Here is a 23876-nt window from a genome sequence, read left to right as displayed (position 1 = left end):
TTGTCTTTTTTTTCCCGTAAGCTATCCCCTGCGGAGAGAAACTATGATGTAGGGGATCGAGAATTACTTGCCATCGAGCCAGCTTTGGAGGAATGGAGGTACCTTTTAGAGGGAGCAGCACACCCCATTTTGATCTATACCGATCACAAGAATCTGGAGTACCTGAAGACTGCGAGACGTCTAAAACCCCGACAAGCCAGGTGGGCACTTTAGTTTCGCCAGGTTTATATTTCACATTACCTACAGACCAGGCTCTAAGAATATCAAGCCCAATGTTCTGTCTAGGATGTCCAATGATCCTAAGGATCCTCCTACCCCTGATACGGTGCTCTCAGCAGGCAACTTCTGTCTTTTACAAACAGACCTTTTTTTACAAATTCAGCAGGCATCTTTAGGGGCTCCTTCCCCACCAGGAGTAACTCTATCCATTAGAGAAGGTTTACTCTGGTCAGTAGACAAGATCTTTGCACCAGAAAGTATCCGATTGGTCATTTTGGGGCTATGTCATGACCATCCCCTGGCAGGACATTTTGGGGTCCACAAGACTTTAGACCTAGTGCAGCGCCTGTTCTGGTGGCCTGATTGGGAGAAGGACTGCAAAGCTTATGTAAATTCCTGCCCCACATGTATATGTAACAAGGGCAACAGAAGCAAGACCTGGGGATTGAGGCCCCTACCAGTCCCTGTTCGACCTTGGGAAATTATCTCAATGGATTTCATTGTAGAACTGCCACCATCAGAGGGATGTTCGCCCATTTTTGTCGTAGGGATCGTTTTTCATAAATGGCCCATTTTATTGCCATGAAGGGAGTACATTCTGCAGCTGAGACTGCCCAAATCTTCATAAGAGAGGTGGTGAGGCTCCATGGTGTTTCAGGGAACATTGTCTCGGATCGAGAGGTACAATTCACTTCAAAATTCTGGAAAGCACTCTGTGAGAAGTTGAAAATGGGACTCTTTCTCTTCCACTTATCACCCTCAGACCAACGGGCAAACGGAAAGAACCAACCAGACCTTGGTACAATACATTCACTGTTTTACGTCATTTCCCCAAGATGACTGGGTATCAGTTTTATCCTTGGCCGAGTTTGTATATAACAATTCAAAACACTCGGCCACGAAACAGTCCCCCTTTTTCTCTAATTATGGATTTTATCCTGTGTTTCTATACAAAATAGTGCCTGAATCATCAATTCCAGCGGTCCAAAACACTTTTGAATTCCTTCAGCAAAACAACAAGGTGCTACAGGAGACAATCACAAAAGCTCAACTGGACAACAAAAGATTCTTTGACAGGAAAAAAAAGGGGGACCTGGTCCTGGAACCTGGTGAGGAAGTATGGTTGTCAACAGCCAATTTAAAATTGACTTATCCCTCAAAGAAGCTAGGTGCCAAGTTCGTGGGACCCTTCCCAGTAAAAAGAAAGATTAATGACGTAGCATACGAGCTTACATTACCGGAATCACTAAGGATTCACCCGGTATTCCACGTATCACTGCTCAAAACCTTTTCCTGGCCGGGGATTGGGGCCACCTGAGCCAGTGATCGTCAATGGTGAAGAGGAATATGAGGTAGAGACAATTATCGACTGTAGAAAGAGGAGGAACCAGCTCCAATATTTAATTAAATGGAAAGGATATGGACCTGAAGACAATTCATGGGAATCGGAATCCAACATCCACGCTAAAGACTTAATCTTGGCAATCAGACGCAGGCATCCAGAGAAAATGGCCCAGTTGGCATCCAGAGGCTGCCCTTGGGGGGGGGGGAGCTGTCAGGGATCGTACCCTCGCCGATGCACATCTATGCGCCTGTGCCGGATCCCTGTCAGCTGTGGCAATGCACATGGGAGCATGCGGTTACACACATGCGTACTGGCGTGCACATCATTGCAAGGCGGGCTATTTAAATCACCAACACACTTTAGCCTATGCCTTCTGGTCTACAACATCCTGTACTCCATAACCTGATTCTGTTGCCTATATCTGATCTGACCCTGACAAAGAAAGAACTCCGCTTGCACCGACCCAGCTTATCCCTGACTATCCGCTTACCTGCTCCCTTGTACCTGATCTGTCCGATTGATCCTGACTTGGCTTGTCTGACGCTGCTGCACCTACGTTCCTGTATCCGTATCTGGCCTATATCCTGGTTACCGCCATACCTACCTGCTGCTGAAACTACGTTCCTGCATCCGCACCTGGCCTGTATCCTGGTTGCCGCCATACTTACCTGCTGCTGCACCTACGTTCCTACATCCGCACCTGGCCTGTATCCTGATTGCCGCCATACCTGCTGTTGAAACTACATCCCTGCATCCGCACCTGGCCTGTATCCTGGTTGCTGCCATACTTACCTGCTGCACCTACGTTTCTGCATCCGCACCTGGCCTGTATCCTTGTTGCCGCCATACCTACCTGCTGCTGCACTTACACTCCTGCACCCGCACCTGGCCTGCACTCGGATCGTCCGAGTCATCACCTGCCTACAGTCATCTCAAGACCCACCAGGCACTCGTGCCACTCCTGGCTCGGTGCCCTCTGTCCCCACTATCAAGGGCCCCGAGTGGGAGTAGTAAGAGGACGCCATCCTCTCCACGTCAGGCTCCCCAACCAGGTACGTGACAGTTACCAAATAAACCTGGGTTTATATATAGAAAGGCATCGAATCTACGGACCAAGCTGGTTAAAAATATAATTTCCCCTCCAAGGAAAAATCCAATTAAGATGTTTGATCTCAAAGGGTTTTTCCCATGTAAAAAGTGTAATATTTGTAAAACAACAGGGATGAAAACTAGGAAAATAGAGAGCTTTATGTCACAGGTCACGACAAAAGAATTTAAGATTGATTAGTTCATAACATGCACTACCCCTTATGTGACCTATTTATTGGAAACTTCATGTAAACTTCAATATGTAGGCAGAACGACTAGGTCACTGTGTAAAAGACTCAGAGAACATGTCTCTAATATAAAGAAGGGGAAGAAGGACCATCATTTGTCCAGGCATTTTAGAGACGTCCACAAATGTGATCCAACACAATAACGATTTTGTGGAATAGATGAAGTGGAGGGACACTGGAGAGGAAGTAACAAAATTATAGAAATCTCTAGAAATGAAATGTTTTGGATTTTCCAACTGGACACTTTGAAACCTAAAGGTCTGGATGTTGATCTGGACCTTAATTGTTTTATTTCAGACACATAAATAGTTTTACTATATATTATATTAAATAGGGATTTAAGTCTAAATTTTCTAGTTGTCCACGTCCCATCTCCCATACCCAGCTCTGGGATATTAGCATACTGGTGGAGTGTAATGGTAATTACTATTTATATTCTAGACGGGCTTTAAGCTCAGTACAGAGATACCGTTTGCATGACGGGTTCTATTAGTTTCTAGTCTATTTTAGAATAGATATTTAGGGGATTAGGAGTAGTTGCCTTTCCACTGGATTAGAGGTATTTTAGATGAACGTTTGGTATTTTAATACATGGTACCGTATTTGCCGGCGTATAAGACGACTGGGCGTATAAGACGACCCCCCTACTTTTCCTGCTAAAATGTAGTGTTTGGGCTATACTCGCCGTATAAGACTACCCCTCTTCCAGTGCACACCAGTGGGAGGAATAGTGCCCCATCATCGGTATCAGTGGGGGGAATAGTGCCCCATCATTGGTATCAGTGGGGGGAATAGTGCCCCATCATTGGTATCAGTGGGGGGAATAGTGTCCCATCATTAGTATCAGTGGGGGGAATGGTGCCCCATCATTGGAGTCAGTGGGAGGAATAGTGCCCCATCATCGGTATCAGTGGGGGGAATAGTGCCCCATCATTGGTATCAGTGGGGGGAATAGTGTCCCATCATTAGTATCAGTGGGGGGAATGGTGCCCCATCATTGGTGTCAGTAGGAGGAATAGTATCCCAACATTGGTGTCAGTGGGAGGAATGGTGTCCCATCATTGGTGTCAGTGGGGGGTGGAATAGTGCCCCATCGTTGGTGTCAGTGGGGGGGGGAATAGTGCCCCATCGTTGGTGTCAGTGGGGGGGGGGAATAGTGCCCCATCGTTGGTGTCAGTGGGGGGGAGGAATAGTGCCCCATCATTGGTGTCAGTGGGGGTGGAATAGTGCCCCATCATTGGTGTCAGTGGGGGGTGGAATAGTGCCCCATCGTTGGTGTCAGTGGGGGGGGGGAATAGTGCCCCATCGTTGGTGTCAGAGGGGGGGAGGAATAGTGCCCCATCGTTGGTGTCAGTGGGAGGAATAGTGCCCCATCATAGGTATCAGCGGGAGGAATAGTGCCCCATCATTGGTATCAGTGGGAGGAATAGTGCCCCATCATTGGTATCAGTGACACCAATGATGGGGCACTATTCCTCCCACTGACACTTGCTGACTCTGTTCTCGTATGGTGCTGCTGCAGCCAGCATATGTGGTTGCAGCAGCACCTCTACACTGACCACTTACCTGCTGGTCCTGCACTCGATTTTCGCGCGGCCGCTCGGCTCCACCCTCTCGCCGGTGATTGGCCGCCTGTGTGCCTTTCCTGAGTTACAGTTCTGGCGGCCAATCGCTGGTGAGGAGGCGGAGCCGAGCAGCCGTGCGAACTCCAGTGGCCGAACTGAAGGCGCAGCCGCGCTTCCTGGACCGGATCGTCGTGGGACCGGAACCAGGTAAGAAATAGCCCCTGCCCACCCCTGTACTTAGTGTCCCTTCCGTTAGGGGAAGGGGCGGGGCGGCGGCGGCACCGCGCCGCCCCCCTAAAAAGTGTCATGTCATGTTATACCGGCGTATAAGACGACCCCCGACTTTTGAGAAGATTTTTAAGGGGTAAAAAGTCGTCTTATACGCCGGCAAATACGGTAATTGGGTTTTATTATAACTGTGTCTAGGTGCCTTATTTCTATTTTTAAACTCATTCATTTTTAACCAAAATTGTATAGTTTTATATAGGGGTAAAATATTCCCATTTATTTGTCCACTAATAGATAGATTTACGAGGTATTATATGCTATGGGGATTATTTATAGGATTCATTTGCATATAGTGTTATGGATATTGTATATTAATAACAATTAATTAATTTATTCATATTTATTCATGAGATAGTCAGGAGATTTTTTTAAAATTGTGTATTTATTATTATTTATCTATTTATCCAATATTTATTTGAATAGTGGATGGATAGTGCATATACAATTTATACCACTAGATGGTGTTAGGTATAATATTATGCATTGCTGCTATTGTTATCGTATGCCCGGGTGTATATGTGTGCGGGTGTATATGTGCGGGTATAGAGTGTTATGCCAGTTATGTCCCCATGATATGTATATAGAGCATTATACATACTAGCATTTATATACTGGCCCATTTGAGTTGGTGGTTTTCATTTATTTTATCAGTGGGCTAATGCCCTATTTCAAGATGGCGCTATCGGTCTGTGTTAAGGGGAGGAGTGAGAGTATATAAGTGGCCGCCGGTCTGACGTACGCACCCTTTGTGAAGAAGTCGGAAGTGACGAAACACATCAAGGACTTGACATCGGACATAGACATAGACCGGAAGTTGCGGAGTGGCCATCTTGATTGAGGTTTATTCACTGATTGACGTTTTTTCTGAGGATTCATGTTCCCCACAATGGAAGATAATGCGTTTTACTACTGTTTTAATTGTAAGCATAACTTTAATAAACTAGACCCTTTTTCTAAGACTTACTACACTATAAGGATCTTGTTTTTTGACCCATGTCGTGATGCCATATGGAGATTGAACAGGGCAGGGATTATCAGATGAGGAGAGCCATTTATACTTGTGGAAGTGTTTAGTCCGGTAAGGTGCATGGTGTGTAAGGTGACGGGGAGTGGATTTACATTACACTAATGCTGTGAAATATAAGGGGAGCACTTTTTGGTATCCCAAAGAATATTGCACTATTATATGTTTTTTGTCGGAGGTAATACCGATGGGAGAAAAGGACGGCATGGAGCACCAGTTTTTGTGGATTATTATGAGATAGAAAGTCGTTTACAAGCTTTGATAGGGTAAGGGTGTTTAATACAGCCACTTAGAAGTGGACACTGAGTGGCGTGACACTTTATTAGCACCGGGTGGTTATTATATTCCCTAATGTTTTGTGGGGTAATGCACTATGTAGAATTTTCTTTTTGAGGAACACATGGATATAAAGAATGCCTTCATGAAGGTGGACTAATTTTAGGAGCACAAATTCACATTGATTTGAGGATATCACACACATCGAGAGACTGTTATCTTAAATACTATCTCCACCATCAGGAGCTCTGGTGGAGACGGGTTGGTACTTAGACCCTGCACCTCGGGTAAGCCTGCATCATCCATTAGGATGACCTGCCAGTGTACTTATCCTGCTGGTCTGTGGGAACCTCTCTACTGCTATAGCTACTGGTCTTCGAGCCTGAACCCCAGGACATGACCTATTCACTGATCTACCTCCCCTCTACCCAGCAGCATCAACCATTCTGGTCCTGAGTTTCAGATGGGCACAAAAAGTCTGGAAAAAATAATGAGGGTGCATGGGGTTAAAAGGCATTCTTGGGGCATGTGGAAGAAATCCAGCAGAAGTGCTTGGGTATAACTTTAATTTTTTACACAATTTTTTCTAAGTCTTTTTTTCCCCATCACATAGGGGACATAAAGTCCCTCATGTGATGCATTTTTGGTGACTGACTCTTGATGTCTCACCTGCTCTGAAATGAAACTAATAGAGTGCAGTTCCCATACTAAGCTCGAAAGAGCAGGGCCCTCGAACCCCTCGTGTATCACATTGTATTGGTATTGTTCTGTCACATGTTCTGTCCCCCTTTGTAATGTACAACGCTGAGCGAACTATTGGCGCTTTATAAATACTGTATAATAATAATAATAATAATACTGGCTGGGAAAAGGGACACCACCACTCAGAAGTATCTCTTATATGTCCCTTCTGAGTCATTAACGGGAAGGGGAGATCAGCAAATGGACATTCACAGATCTCCCTACCATCTACACGGTGGCATCTGCCATGCTCGTCCCAGGATAACCGGGATCAGGCATGGAGCCTGGAAATCTGGTGGAGGAGGAACCAAGATTGCCAGTGGGGGACACCAGAAGAGGAAGATTGGGTCCACTCTGTGCAATACCATTACACAGAGAAGGAAAGAATGACATGTTTGTTTGTTATTTTAATTAAAAAAAAAAAACAAAAAAAAAACAACAGAATTTACAACCGCTTTAACAGGTAAGGGAGAACTCCCTCCCTTTTACCAGCTATGCTGGGGCTAGGTTTGCTACTAAGCACAGTGCGGGGAAATACAAGTGTAACATGGTGCAAAAGGAACTTAGACTTTAGAGCAGTGGTTCTTAACCTTGTTGGAGGTACTGAACCCCACCAGTTTCATATGCGCATTCACCGAACCCTTCTTAATTGGAAAAATAAAATATGATTTTTAAAATTCAAAACATAGGTATATATTTATACATAGGTGCACAAAATGAACAAAACCGTTAAGAACAAAGAACAAAACCATTAAAACATGTTTTTCACACAAAAACAAAAACATAATAATGAATATTTACTGCACGAATCATATGAGTCGGGTGTGGGTCTTCACCTCCGCTGAACCCGCGAGACTGACTCACCGAACCCCTGGGGTTCGATCGAACCCAGGTTAAGAACCACTGCTTTAGAGGGTTAGTTCACCTTTCCCTAAAATCTGCCATGGCATTTTAAGTGCCTTGCAAAGAAGAGAAAGGAGTGTGATTGGCCGGCTATAAGGGGAGGAGGAGGCCTCATTTTTTTTTAAGCATCTTGCAAAAAAACAGAAAGGAGCATGATTGGTTGGCTATAAGGGGAGGAGGAGGCCGCAATTTTATTTTTTTTAAGCATCTTGCAAAAAAGAGAAAGAAGCGTGATTGGCTGGCTATAAGGGGAGGAGACCGAATTGTTTTTTTTTTTAAGCATCTTGCAAAAAAGAGATTGATTGGATGGCTATAAGGGAAGGAGAAGGCCTGATTTTTTTTTTCTAAAACAGATCTGGCAAAAAAAAAAAAAGAAAAAGATTACCAGACTTTCAGTGATGGGGAAGGCCAGATTTTTATTTTTGTCATTTAGGGTTTGTTCACACCATGTTCATTTAGCTGCATTTTAAGGAGTGTGATTGGCCGGCTATAAAAGGAGGAGGAGGCCAGATTTTCTTTTTTTCTTTAAGCATCTTGCAAAAAAGAGAAAGGAGCATGCTTGGCAGGCTATAAGGGGAGGAGGAGGCTGCTGGATTTTACTTTTAAAAACATCTTGCAAAAAAGAGAGCTTGACTGGTTGGCTATAAGGGGAGGAGGAGTCAGGATTTTTTTTTTTAAACAGGTCTGGCAAAAAAAGAAGAAAATGAAAAAAGGAATGTGACTAGCAGACTTTCAGTGATGAAGAAGGCCAGATTTTTATTTTTGTCATTTAGGGCTTGTTCACACCATGTTTATTTAGCTGCATTTTACTTCATGCCATCATACATGTGTGGAGGTGTACAGTAAAATGCAACTCAACAGACATGTTATGAACAAGCCTTTATTTAGAATTACTGCACCGGATGGTGCTAACGTGAGACCCCTTCGGTATAATTTAATAACCACCCAGCCCAGAGAATGAGTATATGCAACTTTCTGAAAGCGGAACTAAGCTTCCATTGCCATAATCAGTGAGCAGGCAGGCTTTTTATTGCTAAAGAGACATGCAGTGTTTTTGCAGTAAAATACAGCTACCTGCCTGCCCGCTGTCTTCTCTGGCTATGTAAACTGAGCTGCACATGCGTATGGTCACTGTGTGCTGGGATGATGGCCTTCTGAGCATGTGCAGAAATGACTTCATCCTGCACCAGCCAACGAAGATGGCTGATAACTAACACTGCCAGGGGAATCATATGGTCGTGTGTGAAGATATGCGCATGTGTATAATACAACTCTCAAAAACAAGAACTGGACGTGCCCAACTCATGCACATGCGTAAGCACATTAGCATGGTCATTACACTCACGCACATGAGCATGAGTAAGCATGGGTGTTTGGCACCCACTTGCCTATTTAAAGCTGCTGTAGAAACCAGAGGATTGCTGAGTGGTCGTCAGCTCCTACTGCCTGTGACCTGATTCTGTGCTCACTCCTGTGTTTGGCCCGATCTGTTTGACTCCGCTTGTTCCTGATACTCTGTTGACTCCGGCTTGTGACCTGACTCTGCCTCCTGCCAGCTGTTCCCATACCTTCTCTGCTAAACTTTACTTTCCCTGGCCTGGCTCGGAGTACGCTCTGGTTCTCGATTCTGTACCTCGGCTACCTGGCTACTACCGACTTCTGCCCACCTGAGATCCTGCATCCACCTGCTCACCAGCTTGACTACTGCCTGCTCTTCTGCACCTGCTACAGCGCCTTCTGTATCTGTAAGTTCACCAGTCTGCCTGCTGTCCGGCATCTCTTCCAGCCAGGATCTCCAGCAAGGCACCCATGCCCCTCCATGCCCTGTTATCACCTGTCATCAACTCCAGGTGAAACAGGACAGTAGGTGTAAGGGAAAGCCCTCTCGTCAGCTTGCCCTCGACCAGGTATGTGACAGTCACCTAGGAGGACATGCCATTGAGAGACAAGACCATTGAAGGAACAGTAAGGTTAGCTCCATTTTAAGTGTGAAAACAGGAAAATGTTTCTTAAAAAAAAAACACTGCTTTAATAGTGATTTTTATTCTAGGGTCTCATATTCTATCATGTTTAGGGTTTTTTTTTTTTTTAGAAAATAATAAAGATATATATCTTCTATAGCTCTTGTCAGGTGATTCATTTAGTTATTTAAGCCTAATTATACACTCAACAGCCACTTTATTAGGTAAACCTGTTCAATTGCTTGGTAACACAAATTGCTAATCAGCCAATCACATGGCAGCAACTCAATACATTTAGGCATCTAGACATGGTCAAGACGACTTGCTGAAGTTCAAACCGAGCATCAGAATGGAGTAGAAAAGGGATTTAAGTGACTTGAACATGGCATGGTTGTTGGTGCCAGATGGGCTGGTCTGAGTATTTCAGAAACTGCTGACATACTGGGATTTTCAGGCACAACAATCTCTAGGATTTACAGAGAATGGTCTGAAAAAGTGAAAATATCTAGTAAGCGGCAGTTGTGTGAGCGAAAATACCTTGATGATGTCAGAGGAGTATGGGCAGACTGGTTGCTGAGACATTCAAATGGTAGGGTTAGAATTTGGCGTAAAAAACATGAAAGCATGAATCCATCCTGCCTTGTATCTATGGTTCAGGCGGGTGGTGGTGGTATAATACACACACACATCAATTCAGGGAAGTCAAACCTCTTGCTCTATATGTTGAATTTATTCCAGGTAACAACTGCACAACAATGGTTGAGCTTACCTGCACCTGGTGAAGAGTGGGGACACTTGAAACGCTTGTGCAACTGTTAAACCTGAAATGAATTAAACATATTGATTGAGACATTTTGGAATGCAACGACTTTCCTGGATTGATAGGTCTATGTGACAGTTTGGAGCCTGTCAGTTACCGGCTATATTTATATATACTGTATCTCTAATCTTACAAATGTATCGGGCTACATTGGATCCAGTCAAGCTCTGTATATATATCTCCAAGGGCCAATTATACATGACAGAAGCAGAGCACACTGGAGAGTGCAGATAAAACCACTTTAATACAGAAAACATTTACATTGTACCTGCATACAAGTGAGTTGATCAGTGCCTATCACCACAATCAGCTCATCCAAAGGTGTACCATATTCCAGATGTAAATTTAGTTTCATTGAGAAGTTGACTATGGAGACTTTTCCCCAATTGTTTGGGATTTTTACAGCCAATATGTAAAAAAAACAATTTTGTGTAGTTTCACAATAAATAAAACAATACTTATAAAATGCAGTCATGGCCAAAAATACTAGCACCCCTACATTTCTGTCAGACAATGCACCACTTTGCCCCAGAAAATTGTTGCAATTATAAATGTTTAAGCATTCTCATGTTTATTTCTTTTGTTTGTATTGATATGAGACAAGAAAATGGAGGAACAAAAAGCCAAATCTGACATATTCCATGCAAAATGCCAAAAATGGACTGGACAAAATTATTTCGACCCACCATAGTACATAAGGAAAACTTGAAATGTACAATTTGTCATGCAAGACCCCAAGCGTTTCAGAGTCATAATGCTCCTTCTTCAGGGATATTTCTGCATGAAGGATAGTTTAATCTATGGAACTGAAATTGCAATTTTTGAATAAATACACTATCAATATACAGATATATGTAAGTATGCAATACTCACACTAGAGTGAATATAAGGTTGAAACATCAGCCGTAGCATAAAAACAAACCACATGACCATCACTTCCCCACTTGTGTCCCCTTAGGGTCCCAGCTTCCTGTGGCTCATCAAACAGTCTGTCTAAGTGATAGGTACGTAAGGGAGGCTGCATTAATGTCAGTCAATACAATCAAAAAAAGATGTAAAAAGGAAGTAACTGCCAAACACCCACCAATTGCTCTTTATGATAGATGTCTGCACAGATAAGGTCCAAAAGCATCCATCTAAGATGACAGTTAGTATTGGATGTTGGAACAGAAGACAGTTTTCTACAAGAGAAACAAAATGTATATATATATCAAAAGATTCCTTTAGAAGTATATTAAAGTAGAGACATATATTTCAGTGGGGGGCATTACACAGAGGCTCCCAAGTCACAAAAACAAACATATCCACCAAGTCAATATACTCACCAAAATGTAATCGATCTTATTTGTTTTGGTGTTTTGGGTGCCTGTTTAATGCCCCCCACTGAAATATATGCCTCTACTTTAATATACTTTCAAAAGAAAAAAAAAATATATATATATATATATATATGTGTATATTCTTGTAGAGAATTTTCTTCTGTTCCACTATCCCAATACTATTTATCATCTTATATGGATGCTTTTGCACTTATCTGTGCATACATCTATCATAAACAGCAGTTGGTGGGTGTTTCGCAGTCATATGATATTAATGCAGCCTTCCTTATGTACCTGTCACTTAGGCGGCCCCAGTGACTGTTTTTAACTCTTCACTCACTATAGTGTGAGTATTGCATTCTTATGTGGATACATTGATTTTAATGCATCGTGTACATATATATTGATATTCTATATATTATAAAATTGCAATTTCAGTTTCATAGATTACATCACTGTTTATGCAGAAATACCCCAAAGAAGGAGTTTTATGACTCTGAAACACTCAGGATCTCGTATGACAAATTCTACATTTCAAGTTTTCCCTATGTACTATAATTGATGGTGTATTTGTATCTATATGAAATAACAACAGCAGAGAGACATATTTTATAAGTTTAGTTTTATTTATTGTGAAACTACTAAAATTGGTTGTATTTTTTATATATTTGAGTATTTGCTCTGGTCACAGTGTGTTAAAAATCGTAATAAAATAAATAAGAAAAAAAAAGATGAAAACTGAATTAATGAAAAACAATTTTTTTTGTACTGTCACCAGTTTTCCTGATCACCACCACACCAGTTATATGATGATGCTGTACTGTCCTGATTCTTCATTTTTAAAAATATCAGGACAAAAAAATTACAACTTCAAAAAACTCGCCATGCCTCTTACTAAATACCTTGAACTGTCTACTTTCCAAAAAGGGGTCATTTGGGGGAGATTTGTACTGTCCTGGCATGTTAGGGCCTTAAGAATGAGGCAGGCTATTAGTACATCAGGAATTATTGATTTTCAGATACAGTGCCTTAAAAAAGTATTCATACCCCTTGAAATTGTCCACATTTTGTCATGTTGCAACCAAAAACGTAAATGTATTTTATCAGGGTTTTATGTGATAGACCAACACAAAGTGGCACATAATTGTGAAGTGGAAGGAAAATGAGAAATGGTTTTCAAATTTTTTTACAAATAAATATGTGAAAAGTGTGCCGTGCATTTATATTCAGCCCCCCGGAATCAATACTTTGTAGAACCACCTTTCGCTGCAATTACAGCTGCAAGTCTTTTTGGGGATGTCTCTACCAGGTTTGCATATCTAGAGAGTGAAATTTTTGCCCATTCTTCTGTGCAAAATAGCTCAAGCTCTGTCAGATTGTATGGAGAGTGTCTGTGAACATCAATTTTCAAGTCTTTCCACAGATTCTCAATTGGATTTAGGTCTGGACTTTGACTGGGCCATTCTAACACATGAATATGCTTTGGTCTAAACCATTCCATTGTAGCTCTGACTGTATGTTTAGAGTCGTTGTCCTGCTGGAAGGTGACCCTGCACCCCAGACTCAAGTCTTTTGAAGACTCTAACAGGTTTTCTTTTAAGATTGCCCTGTATTTGGCTCCATCCATCTTTCCTTCAACTCTGACCAGCTTCCCTGTTTTTGCTGAAGAAAAGCATCCCCACAACATGATGCTGCCACCACCATGTTTCACGGTGGGGATGGTGTGTTCAGGGTGATGTGATGTGCAATGGTAGTTTTCTACCACACATAGCGTTTTGCTTTTAGGCCAAAAAGTTCAATTTTGATCTCATCTGACCAGAGCAATTTCTTCGACGTGTTTGCAAACTGGACTTCTTATGGCTTTCTTTCAACAATGGCTTTCTTCTTGCCACTCTTTCATAAAGGCCAGATTTGTGGAGTGCATGACTATTAGTTGTCCTGTGGACAGATTCTCACACCTGAGCTGTGGATCTCTGCAGCTCCTCCAGAGTTACCATGGTCCTCTTGGTTGCTTTTCTGATTAATGCTCTCCTTGCCCGGCCTGTCAGTTTACGTGGACGGCCATGTCTCGGTAGGTGTGCAGTTGTTCCATACTCTCCATTTTCAGATGATGGATTGAACAGTGCTCCATGAGATGTTCAAAGCTTGGGATGCTTTTTTATAACCTAACCCTGCAATACACCTCTCCACAACTTTATCCCTGACCTGTCTGGTGTGTTCCTTCGCCTTCATGATGCTGTTTGTTCACTAATGTTCTCTAACAAACCTCTGAGGGCTTCACAAAACAGCTGTATTTATACTGAGATTAAATTACACATAGATGGACTGATTAGATGATTTCTGAAGGTAGTTAGTCCCACTAGATCTTACTTAGGGGTATCAGAGTAAAGAGTCTGAATACTAATGCACACCACACTTTTCAGATATTTGTAAAAATTTTGAAAACCATTTATCATTCCTTCCACTTCACAATTATTTGCCACTTTGTGTTGGTCTATCACATAAAATCCCAATAAAATACATTTATGTTTTTGGTTGTAACATGACAAAATGTGGACAATTTCAAGGGGTGTGAATACTTTTTCAAGGCACTGTATATACGATAGTTTGTGGTTTCTATAACTTTCCTACAGACTAAATAATAAACACTGATTCAAGTTATTTTCAACAAAGAAATGTAGCAGAAAATATTTTGGCCTAAATTTGATGAAATTTGATTTTTTAAAAATTTTTACTGGACATGTTTAATAGGAAAAAGTCAAAAATATTGTTTTTCTTTCAAAATTGTCGATCAAAAATGCACAGGCAATCAAATACCACTGAAAGAAAGCTCAATTTGTGGGGAACAAAAGGACATAAATTTCATTTGGGTGCAGCGTTGTGTGACTGTGCAATTGTCAGTTAAAGTAACGCAGCGCCGCAACACAAAAAATTGCCTGGTCAGGATGAAAGGGGGGGGGGGGGGAATCCTCAGGAGGGCAAGTGGTTAAAGTCAAGATCTTTCCTGAACCTGGACCAGCTGAGTGATGTCAGCTGAGGGGGTTTCAGAAAATGGGTCATAGGAGTGCTGAACGAACTGCACTACTGTGATTCCCAGGAGAAGTAGAGCCAAACGAGCTTTGGCTTTACTCCTTTAATGAACCCTTAAAAAGAAAAAAATATGACACTCACCTCAGTGACAATGTAGACCAAATAAGGGAGAGCTTTGTTCATTTTGCGTTCTGTCTCTTTCCATTTTCTCCTTCACTGATTCTACCTCAAGTGCGACTCACAAATCCTTGCTCTTCATCATCTGAAATGCAATCAAATAATTCATTACTTGGATAACTTAGTAAAACATGTCATCTGATCATATCCCCCCTAATCTCCTCTTCTCTAGAGAGAATAAATTCAGTTCCTCTAATATTTCCTCATAGCTGAGCTCCCCCATGCCTTTTATCAGTTTAGTTGCCCTTCTCTGTACTTTCTTCAGTTCCCCAATGTTCTTTTTGTGAATTGGTGCCCAAAATTGAACTGCATATTCCAGATGAGGTCTTACTAATGATGTGTACAGGGGTAATATGATATCTCTCTCTGGAGCCTATACCTCTTTTAATACAAGCGAGGATTTGGTCGCTTTAGAAACCGCAGCTTGGCATTGCATGCCATTATTAAGCATGTGATCTACCAGAACTCCCAGAACCTTCTCCACCATTGATTCCCACAGTTGTACCGCCCCCTAGTATGTATGATGCATGCATATTCTTAGTCCCCAAGTGCTAACCTACATTTATCAACATTAAACCTCATTTGCCACATAGCTGCTCAATTAAACAGTGCATTGAGGTCAGCTTGTAAATTGGAGACATCCTGTAAGGACGTTATTCCTCTGCACAGCTTGGTGTCATCTGCAAAGACTGAAATGGTATTTTTAATCTCAGACTCTATATTGTTTATAATTATATTAAAAAGTAAGGGTCCCATCACTGAACCTTGGGGTACACCACTAACAAAGCTAGACCATTCAGAGTATCTCTCCCTTTCTACTGGCGCATTCCCCTTCCCCCTAAAGCACGCGCACATCACTCCCATACTCAAAAAACCCTCCCTGGACCCCACTGACCTGAACAACCTTAGACCCATCTCCCTGCTGCCATTCACATCCAAGCTCCTTGAGCGCTTAGTCTACAATCGCCTAAGCGGCCACCTCACTGACAACAACCTCCTTGATCCACTACAGTCTGGCTTCCGTCCCATACACTCCACCGAAACCGCCCTACTCAAAATCACTAATGACCTGCTAACCGCCAAAGCTAATGGCCACTACTCAGTCCTCTTACTCCTTGACCTTTCCGCGGCCTTCGACACAGTTGACCACCCCCTCCTCCTTGATAAACTACACTCCCTCGGCATCAGAGACTCCGCTCTCTCCTGGCTCTCCTCCTATCTCTCCCAACACTCCTTCAGTATTACCTATAACGCTACCACCTCCCCCTCTCTCCCCCTCTCTGTTGGGGTCCCCCAAGGCTCTGTCCTCAGGCCCCTTCTCTTCTCCATCTACACCTCCTTCCTCGGCAAACTGATACACTCCCATGGCTTTAACTATCACCTCTACGCCGATGACATGCAAACTTACCTCTCCACCCCTCAACTCACCCCTTCAGTCTTTACCCGTATCACCCACCTGCTGAACGACATATCAGACTGCATGTCGCTCCACTTCCTCATACGGAACCTTTCCAAAACCGAGCTCCTAATTTTCCCCCCAGCCCGCGCCCCCCCCCCCCCCTCTCCATAACGACCAACAATGCCACCATCAGTCCCACCCCGCAAGCCAAAGTCCTAGGTGTCACTCTAGATTCAAACCTGTCCTTCCAACCCCATGTCCAATCATTAGCAAGCTCATGCAGGCTCCACCTCCACAACATCTCCAAAATACATACCTTCCTAACCCCAGACACTACTAAACAACTCGTTTACTCCCTTATTATCTCACGTCTGGACTACTGCAACTCCCTCCTCACCGGCCTACCTCATCACAGACTATCCCTGCTTCAGTCTATCCTGAACTCAGCAGACAGACTCATCCACCTTACCAACCGCTCCTCTTCTGCTACCCCCCTCTGTCATTCTCTCCATTGGCTCCCGATAGCCCAACGCATCAAATTCAAACTACTAACACTGACATACAAAGCCATTCACAACGCTGCCCCAAACTACCTCACCGACTTGATACCCAAATACCACCCAACCCGTAATCTTCGCTCCTCACAAGACCTCCTACTTTCTAGCTCCCTGGTCTCCACCTCCCACGCCCAACTGCAAGACTTCTCCAGGACCTCCCCTATCCTCTGGAACTCACTACCCCAATCCATCAGACTGTCACCTTCCCTCCTCATCTTTAGGCGCACCCTGAAAACCCATCTCCTCAGGGAAGCCTACCCCACTCTCACCTAACTGCCGATCTCCTCCACTCCTCCTACCACTCCATCCCCCACAGCCACTTCCTCCTGTGCCACTATCCCCTCCCTCCTAGATTGCAAGCTCGAAAGAGCAGGGCCCTCGAACCCCTCGTGTATTGTTTGTTGCTGTATTGTCTCATGTTCTGTCCCCCACTATAATGTACAGCGCTGAGCAAACCTTTTTGGCGCTATATAAATACTGTATAATAATAATAATAATAATTAACAGCTACTCTCTGAATACGATCTTTTAGCCAGTTTTCTATCCATTTAGATACAGATTTTTCCAAGCCTGTAGACTTTACCTTACACATTAGCCATATTATTATTATATTATTATACAGGATTTATATAGCGCCAACAGTTTGCTCAGCGCTTTACAATATAACGGGAGACAATACAGTAACAATACAGTTCAATACAAGAGCGATTTTAGGGCCCTGCTCCTTGGAGCTTACAATCTAGGAGGGAGGGGCTAGTGGTGCAAAAGGTAGTAACTGTGGGGGATGGACTGGTTGGAAGAGTAGAAGATTCCAGTATTAGCTGAGGGCAGGATAGGCTTCCCTGAAGAGATAGGTTTTCAGAGCTCGCCTAAAAGTGAGCAGAGTAGGCGATAGTCTGATAAATTGGGGTAGAGAGTTCCAGAGGATGGGGAAAGCTCTGGAGAAGTCCTGGAGACGAGCATGGGAGGAGGAGACAAGGGAGCTAGAGAGTAGGAGGTCTTGTGAGGAGCGGAGAGTACAGTTTGGATGATATTTAGAGACAAGATTGGTGATGTAATTTGGGGCAGAGTTATAAATGGCTTTATACGTTATTGTTAGTGCTTTGAATTTTATTCGTTGGGCAACTGGAAGGCAGTGGAGGGATAGGCAGTGTAGTGCCTTTTGAAGTTATTTATCAAAAACATAACTTTATTTCAACAGCCAACCAGCCTAGCCATCTGTTAAGGGTTAACTCTTTTTGGTCGGAATTCGAAGGACCCTCTAATGAAGTTACTAGAGATGAGCGAATCGAACCAGGCGAAGTGGAATTCATTTCGAATTTCAGGAAAAATTCGATTTGTGCCGAATCCGAATATTAGCCAACTTCGGGTGCACAAACCGGATTTTTCCCGATCAGCCGGCAAAAGTGTCCCTGCAGAGAGCTCCGCTATTTCTGACAGTTCTCTGACAGTTCCTTCACATGTACAGCGGTTGAAACATAGTAATGGGCGCAGCAGGTGTGCAGACCTGGGACCTCAGCACAGGGATGGTAGAAACCCCTCATAATGGGAACAGCAGGTGTACAGACCCAGGAATTTAGCACAGGGATGGTGGGAACTCCTCCTAATGGGCAGAGCAGGTGTACAGACCCAGGAACTCAGCACAGGGATGGTGGGAACTTCTCATAATGGGCGCAGCAGGTGTGCAGACCTGGAACCTCAGCACAGGGATGGTGGGAACCCCTAATAATGGGTAAAGCAGGTGGGCAGACCCGGAATCTCAGCACATGGATGGTAGGAACCCCTCATAATGGGCACAGCAGGTGTGCATACCCAGAACCTCAGCACAGGGATGGTGGGAACCCCTAGTAATGGGCGCAGCAGGTGTTCTTCTCATTCTTCTTTTCGTTCTTCTTCTTCTTCTTTTCATTCTTCTCATTCTTCTTTTCATTCTTCTTCTTCTTCTTTTCATTCTTCTTCTTCTTCTTTTCATTCTTCTTTTCATTCTTCTTCTTCTTCTTTTCATTCTTCTTCTCATTCTTCTTTTCATTCTTCTTCTTCTTCTTTTCATTCTTCTCATTCTTCTTCTCATTCTTCTTTTCATTCTTCTTCTTCTTTTCATTCTTCTCATTCTTCTTTTCATTCTTCTTTTCATTCTTCTCATTCTTCTTTTCATTCTTCTCATTCTTCTTCTCATTCTTCTTTTCATTCTTCTTCTCATTCTGCTTTTCATTCTTCTCATTCTTCTTTTCATTCTTCTCATTCTCCTTTTCATTCTTCTTCTTCTTCTTTTCATTCTTCTTTTCATTCTTCTCCTTCTTCTTTTCATTCTTCTCATTGTTCTTTTCATTCTTCTTCTTCTTTTCATTCTTCTTCTTCTTCTTTTCATTCTTCTTCTTCTTCTTTTCATTCTTCTTTTCATTCTTCTTCTTCTTATTTTCATTCTTCTTCTTCTTATTTTCATTCTTCTTCTTCTTTTCATTCTTCTCATTCTTCTTCTCATTCTTCTTCTTCTTTTCATTCTTCTCATTCTTCTTTTCATTCTTCTTCTTCTTCTTTTCATTCTTCTTCTTCTTCTTTTCATGTACAGACCCAGGAATTTAGCACAGGGATGGTAGGAACCCCTCATAATGGGTAAAGCAGGTGGGCAGACCCGGAATCTCAGCACATGGATGGTAGGAACCCCTCATAATGGGCACAGCAGGTGTGCATACCCAGAACCTCAGCACAGGGATGGTGGGAACCCCTAGTAATGGGCGCAGCAGGTGTTCTTCTCATTCTTCTTTTCATTCTTCTTCTTTTCATTCTTCTCATTCTTCTTTTCATTCTTCTTCTTCTTCTTTTCATTCTTCTTCTTCTTCTTTTCATTCTTCTTTTCATTCTTCTTCTTCTTCTTTTCATTCTTCTTCTCATTCTTCTTTTCATTCTTCTTCTTCTTCTTTTCATTCTTCTTCTTCTTCTTTTCATTCTTCTCATTCTTCTTCTCATTCTTCTTTTCATTCTTCTTCTTCTTTTCATTCTTCTCATTCTTCTTTTCATTCTTCTCATTCTTCTTTTCATTCTTCTCATTCTTCTTCTCATTCTTCTTTTCATTCTTCTTCTCATTCTTCTTTTCATTCTTCTTCTCATTCTTCTTTTCATTCTTCTCATTCTTCTTTTCATTCTTCTTCTTCTTCTTTTCATTCTTCTTTTCATTCTTCTCCTTCTTCTTTTCATTCTTCTCATTGTTCTTTTCATTCTTCTTCTTCTTTTCATTCTTCTTCTTCTTTTCATTCTTCTTCTTCTTCTTCTTTTCATTCTTCTTCTTCTTCTTTTCATTCTTCTTTTCATTCTTCTTCTTCTTCTTTTCATTCTTCTCATTCTTCTTCTTCTTTTCATTCTTCTCATTCTTCTTTTCATTCTTCTTCTTCTTCTTTTCATTCTTCTTCTTCTTCTTTTCATTCTTCTTCTTTTCATGTACAGACCCAGGAATTTAGCACAGGGATGGTGGGAACTCCTCCTAATGGGCAGAGCAGGTGTACAGACCCAGGAACTCAGCACAGGGATGGTGGGAACTTCTCATAATGGGCGCAGCAGGTGTGCCGACCTGGAACCTCAGCACATGGATGGTAGGAACCCCTCATAATGGGCACAGCAGGTGTGCATACCCAGAACCTCAGCACAGGGATGGTGGGAACCCCTAGTAATGGGCGCAGCAGGTGTGCAGACCTGGGACCTCAGCACAGGGATGGTAGAAACCCCTCATAATGGGAACAGCAGGTGTACAGACCCAGGAATTTAGCACAGGGATGGTGGGAACTCCTCCTAATGGGCAGAGCAGGTGTACAGACCCAGGAACTCAGCACAGGGATGGTGGGAACTTCTCATAATGGGCGCAGCAGGTGTGCAGACCTGGAACCTCAGCACAGGGATGGTGGGAACCCCTAATAATGGGTAAAGCAGGTGGGCAGACCCGGAATCTCAGCACATGGATGGTAGGAACCCCTCATAATGGGCACAGCAGGTGTGCATACCCAGAACCTCAGCACAGGGATGGTGGGAACCCCTAGTAATGGGCGCAGCAGGTGTGCAGACCTGGGACCTCAGCACAGGGATGGTAGAAACCCCTCATAATGGGAACAGCAGGTGTACAGTCCCAGGAATTTAGCACAGGGATGGTGGGAACTCCTCCTAATGGGCAGAGCAGGTGTACAGACCCAGGAACTCAGCACAGGGATGGTGGGAACTTCTCATAATGGGCGCAGCAGGTGTGCCGACCTGGAACCTCAGCACATGGATGGTAGGAACCCCTCATAATGGGCACAGCAGGTGTGCATACCCAGAACCTCAGCACAGGGATGGTGGGAACCCCTAGTAATGGGCGCAGCAGGTGTGCAGACCTGGGACCTCAGCACAGGGATGGTAGAAACCCCTCATAATGGGAACAGCAGGTGTACAGACCCAGGAATTTAGCACAGGGATGGTGGGAACTCATCCTAATGGGCAGAGCAGGTGTACAGACCCAGGAACTCAGCACAGGGATGGTGGGAACTTCTCATAATGGGCGCAGCAGGTGTGCAGACCTGGAACCTCAGCACAGGGATGGTGGGAACCCCTAATAATGGGTAAAGCAGGTGGGCAGACCCGGAATCTCAGCACATGGATGGTAGGAACCCCTCATAATGGGCACAGCAGGTGTGCATACCCAGAACCTCAGCACAGGGATGGTGGGAACCCCTAATAATGGGTAAAGCAGGTGGGCAGACCCGGAATCTCAGCACATGGATGGTAGGAACCCCTCATAATGGGCACAGCAGGTGTGCATACCCAGAACCTCAGCACAGGGATGGTGGGAACCCCTAGTAATGGGCGCAGCAGGTGTGCAGACCTGGGACCTCAGCACAGGGATGGTAGAAACCCCTCATAATGGGAACAGCAGGTGTACAGTCCTAGGAATTTAGCACAGGGATGGTGGGAACTCCTCCTAATGGGCAGAGCAGGTGTACAGACCCAGGAACTCAGCACAGGGATGGTGGGAACTTCTCATAATGGGCGCAGCAGGTGTGCCGACCTGGAACCTCAGCACATGGATGGTAGGAACCCCTCATAATGGGCACAGCAGGTGTGCATACCCAGAACCTCAGCACAGGGATGGTGGGAACCCCTAGTAATGGGCGCAGCAGGTGTGCAGACCTGGGACCTCAGCACAGGGATGGTAGAAACCCCTCATAATGGGAACAGCAGGTGTACAGACCCAGGAATTTAGCACAGGGATGGTGGGAACTCCTCCTAATGGGCAGAGCAGGTGTACAGACCCAGGAACTCAGCACAGGGATGGTGGGAACTTCTCATAATGGGCGCAGCAGGTGTGCAGACCTGGAACCTCAGCACAGGGATGGTGGGAACCCCTAATAATGGGTAAAGCAGGTGGGCAGACCCGGAATCTCAGCACATGGATGGTAGGAACCCCTCATAATGGGCACAGCAGGTGTGCATACCCAGAACCTCAGCACAGGGATGGTGGGAACCCCTAGTAATGGGCGCAGCAGGTGTTCTTCTCATTCTTCTTTTCATTCTTCTCATTCTTCTTTTCATTCTTCTTCTTCTTCTTTTCATTCTTCTTCTTCTTCTTTTCATTCTTCTTCTTCTTTTCATTCTTCTTTTCATTCTTCTTCTTCTTCTTTTCATTCTTCTTCTCATTCCTCTTTTCATTCTTCTTCTTCTTCTTTTCATTCTTCTTCTTCTTCTTTTCATTCTTCTCATTCTTCTTCTCATTCTTCTTTTCATTCTTCTTCTTCTTTTCATTCTTCTCATTCTTCTTTTCATTCTTCTCATTCTTCTTCTCATTCTTCTTTTCATTCTTCTTCTTCTTCTTTTCATTCTTCTTTTCATTCTTCTCCTTCTTCTTTTCATTCTTCTCATTGTTCTTTTCATTCTTCTTCTTCTTTTCATTCTTCTTCTTCTTCTTTTCATTCTTCTTCTTCTTCTTTTCATTCTTCTCATTCTTCTTCTCATTTTTCTTCTTCTTTTCATTCTTCTCATTCTTCTTTTCATTCTTCTTCTTCTTCTTTTCATTCTTCTTCTGCTTCTTTTCATTCTTCTTCTTCTTCTTTTCATGTACAGACCCAGGAATTTAGCACAGGGATGGTGGGAACTCCTCCTAATGGGCAGAGCAGGTGTACAGACCCAGGAACTCAGCACAGGGATGGTGGGAACTTCTCATAATGGGCGCAGCAGGTGTGCCGACCTGGAACCTCAGCACATGGATGGTAGGAACCCCTCATAATGGGCACAGCAGGTGTGCATACCCAGAACCTCAGCACATGGATGGTAGGAACCCCTCATAATGGGCACAGCAGGTGTGCATACCCAGAACCTCAGCACAGGGATGGTGGGAACCCCTAGTAATGGGCGCAGCAGGTGTGCAGACCTGGGACCTCAGCACAGGGATGGTAGAAACCCCTCATAATGGGAACAGCAGGTGTACAGACCCAGGAATTTAGCACAGGGATGGTGGGAACTCCTCCTAATGGGCAGAGCAGGTGTACAGACCCAGGAACTCAGCACAGGGATGGTGGGAACTTCTCATAATGGGCGCAGCAGGTGTGCAGACCTGGAACCTCAGCACAGGGATGGTGGGAACCCCTAATAATGGGTAAAGCAGGTGGGCAGACCCGGAATCTCAGCACATGGATGGTAGGAACTCCTCATAATGGGCACAGCAGGTGTGCATACCCAGAACCTCAGCACAGGGATGGTGGGAACCCCTAGTAATGGGCGCAGCAGGTGTGCAGACCTGGGACCTCAGCACAGGGATGGTAGAAACCCCTCATAATGGGAACAGCAGGTGTACAGTCCCAGGAATTTAGCACAGGGATGGTGGGAACTCCTCCTAATGGGCAGAGCAGGTGTACAGACCCAGGAACTCAGCACAGGGATGGTGGGAACTTCTCATAA

The 23876-nt window shown here is 43.8% G+C and overlaps 1 long non-coding RNA gene across 19 annotated transcripts in view; it reads right to left on the bottom strand.

Annotated features, from left to right (window-relative positions):
- Window positions 1–23876, bottom strand: part of LOC149442481 (uncharacterized) — an 876277-nt gene that overhangs the window by 372105 nt on the left and 480296 nt on the right. For 18 of the 19 annotated variants that reach the window (XR_016307175.1, XR_016307176.1, XR_016307168.1 and 15 more), the window contains 2 exons: window positions 14970–15090; window positions 10429–10480 (listed from right to left, as the gene is read on the bottom strand). This is a non-coding gene — a long non-coding RNA (uncharacterized LOC149442481). The remainder of the gene's footprint in view (window positions 1–10428; window positions 10481–14969; window positions 15091–23876) is intronic. The other variant, XR_016307170.1, reaches the window with a different exon arrangement.

Source organism: Staurois parvus, unplaced genomic scaffold (genome assembly GCF_062004578.1).
Source record: "Staurois parvus isolate SC_StPar_1 unplaced genomic scaffold, SC_StPar_1.0 ptg000885l, whole genome shotgun sequence".
Taxonomy (NCBI): Eukaryota; Metazoa; Chordata; class Amphibia; order Anura; family Ranidae; genus Staurois; species Staurois parvus.
This window is presented reverse-complemented; position numbering and strand designations above follow the sequence as displayed.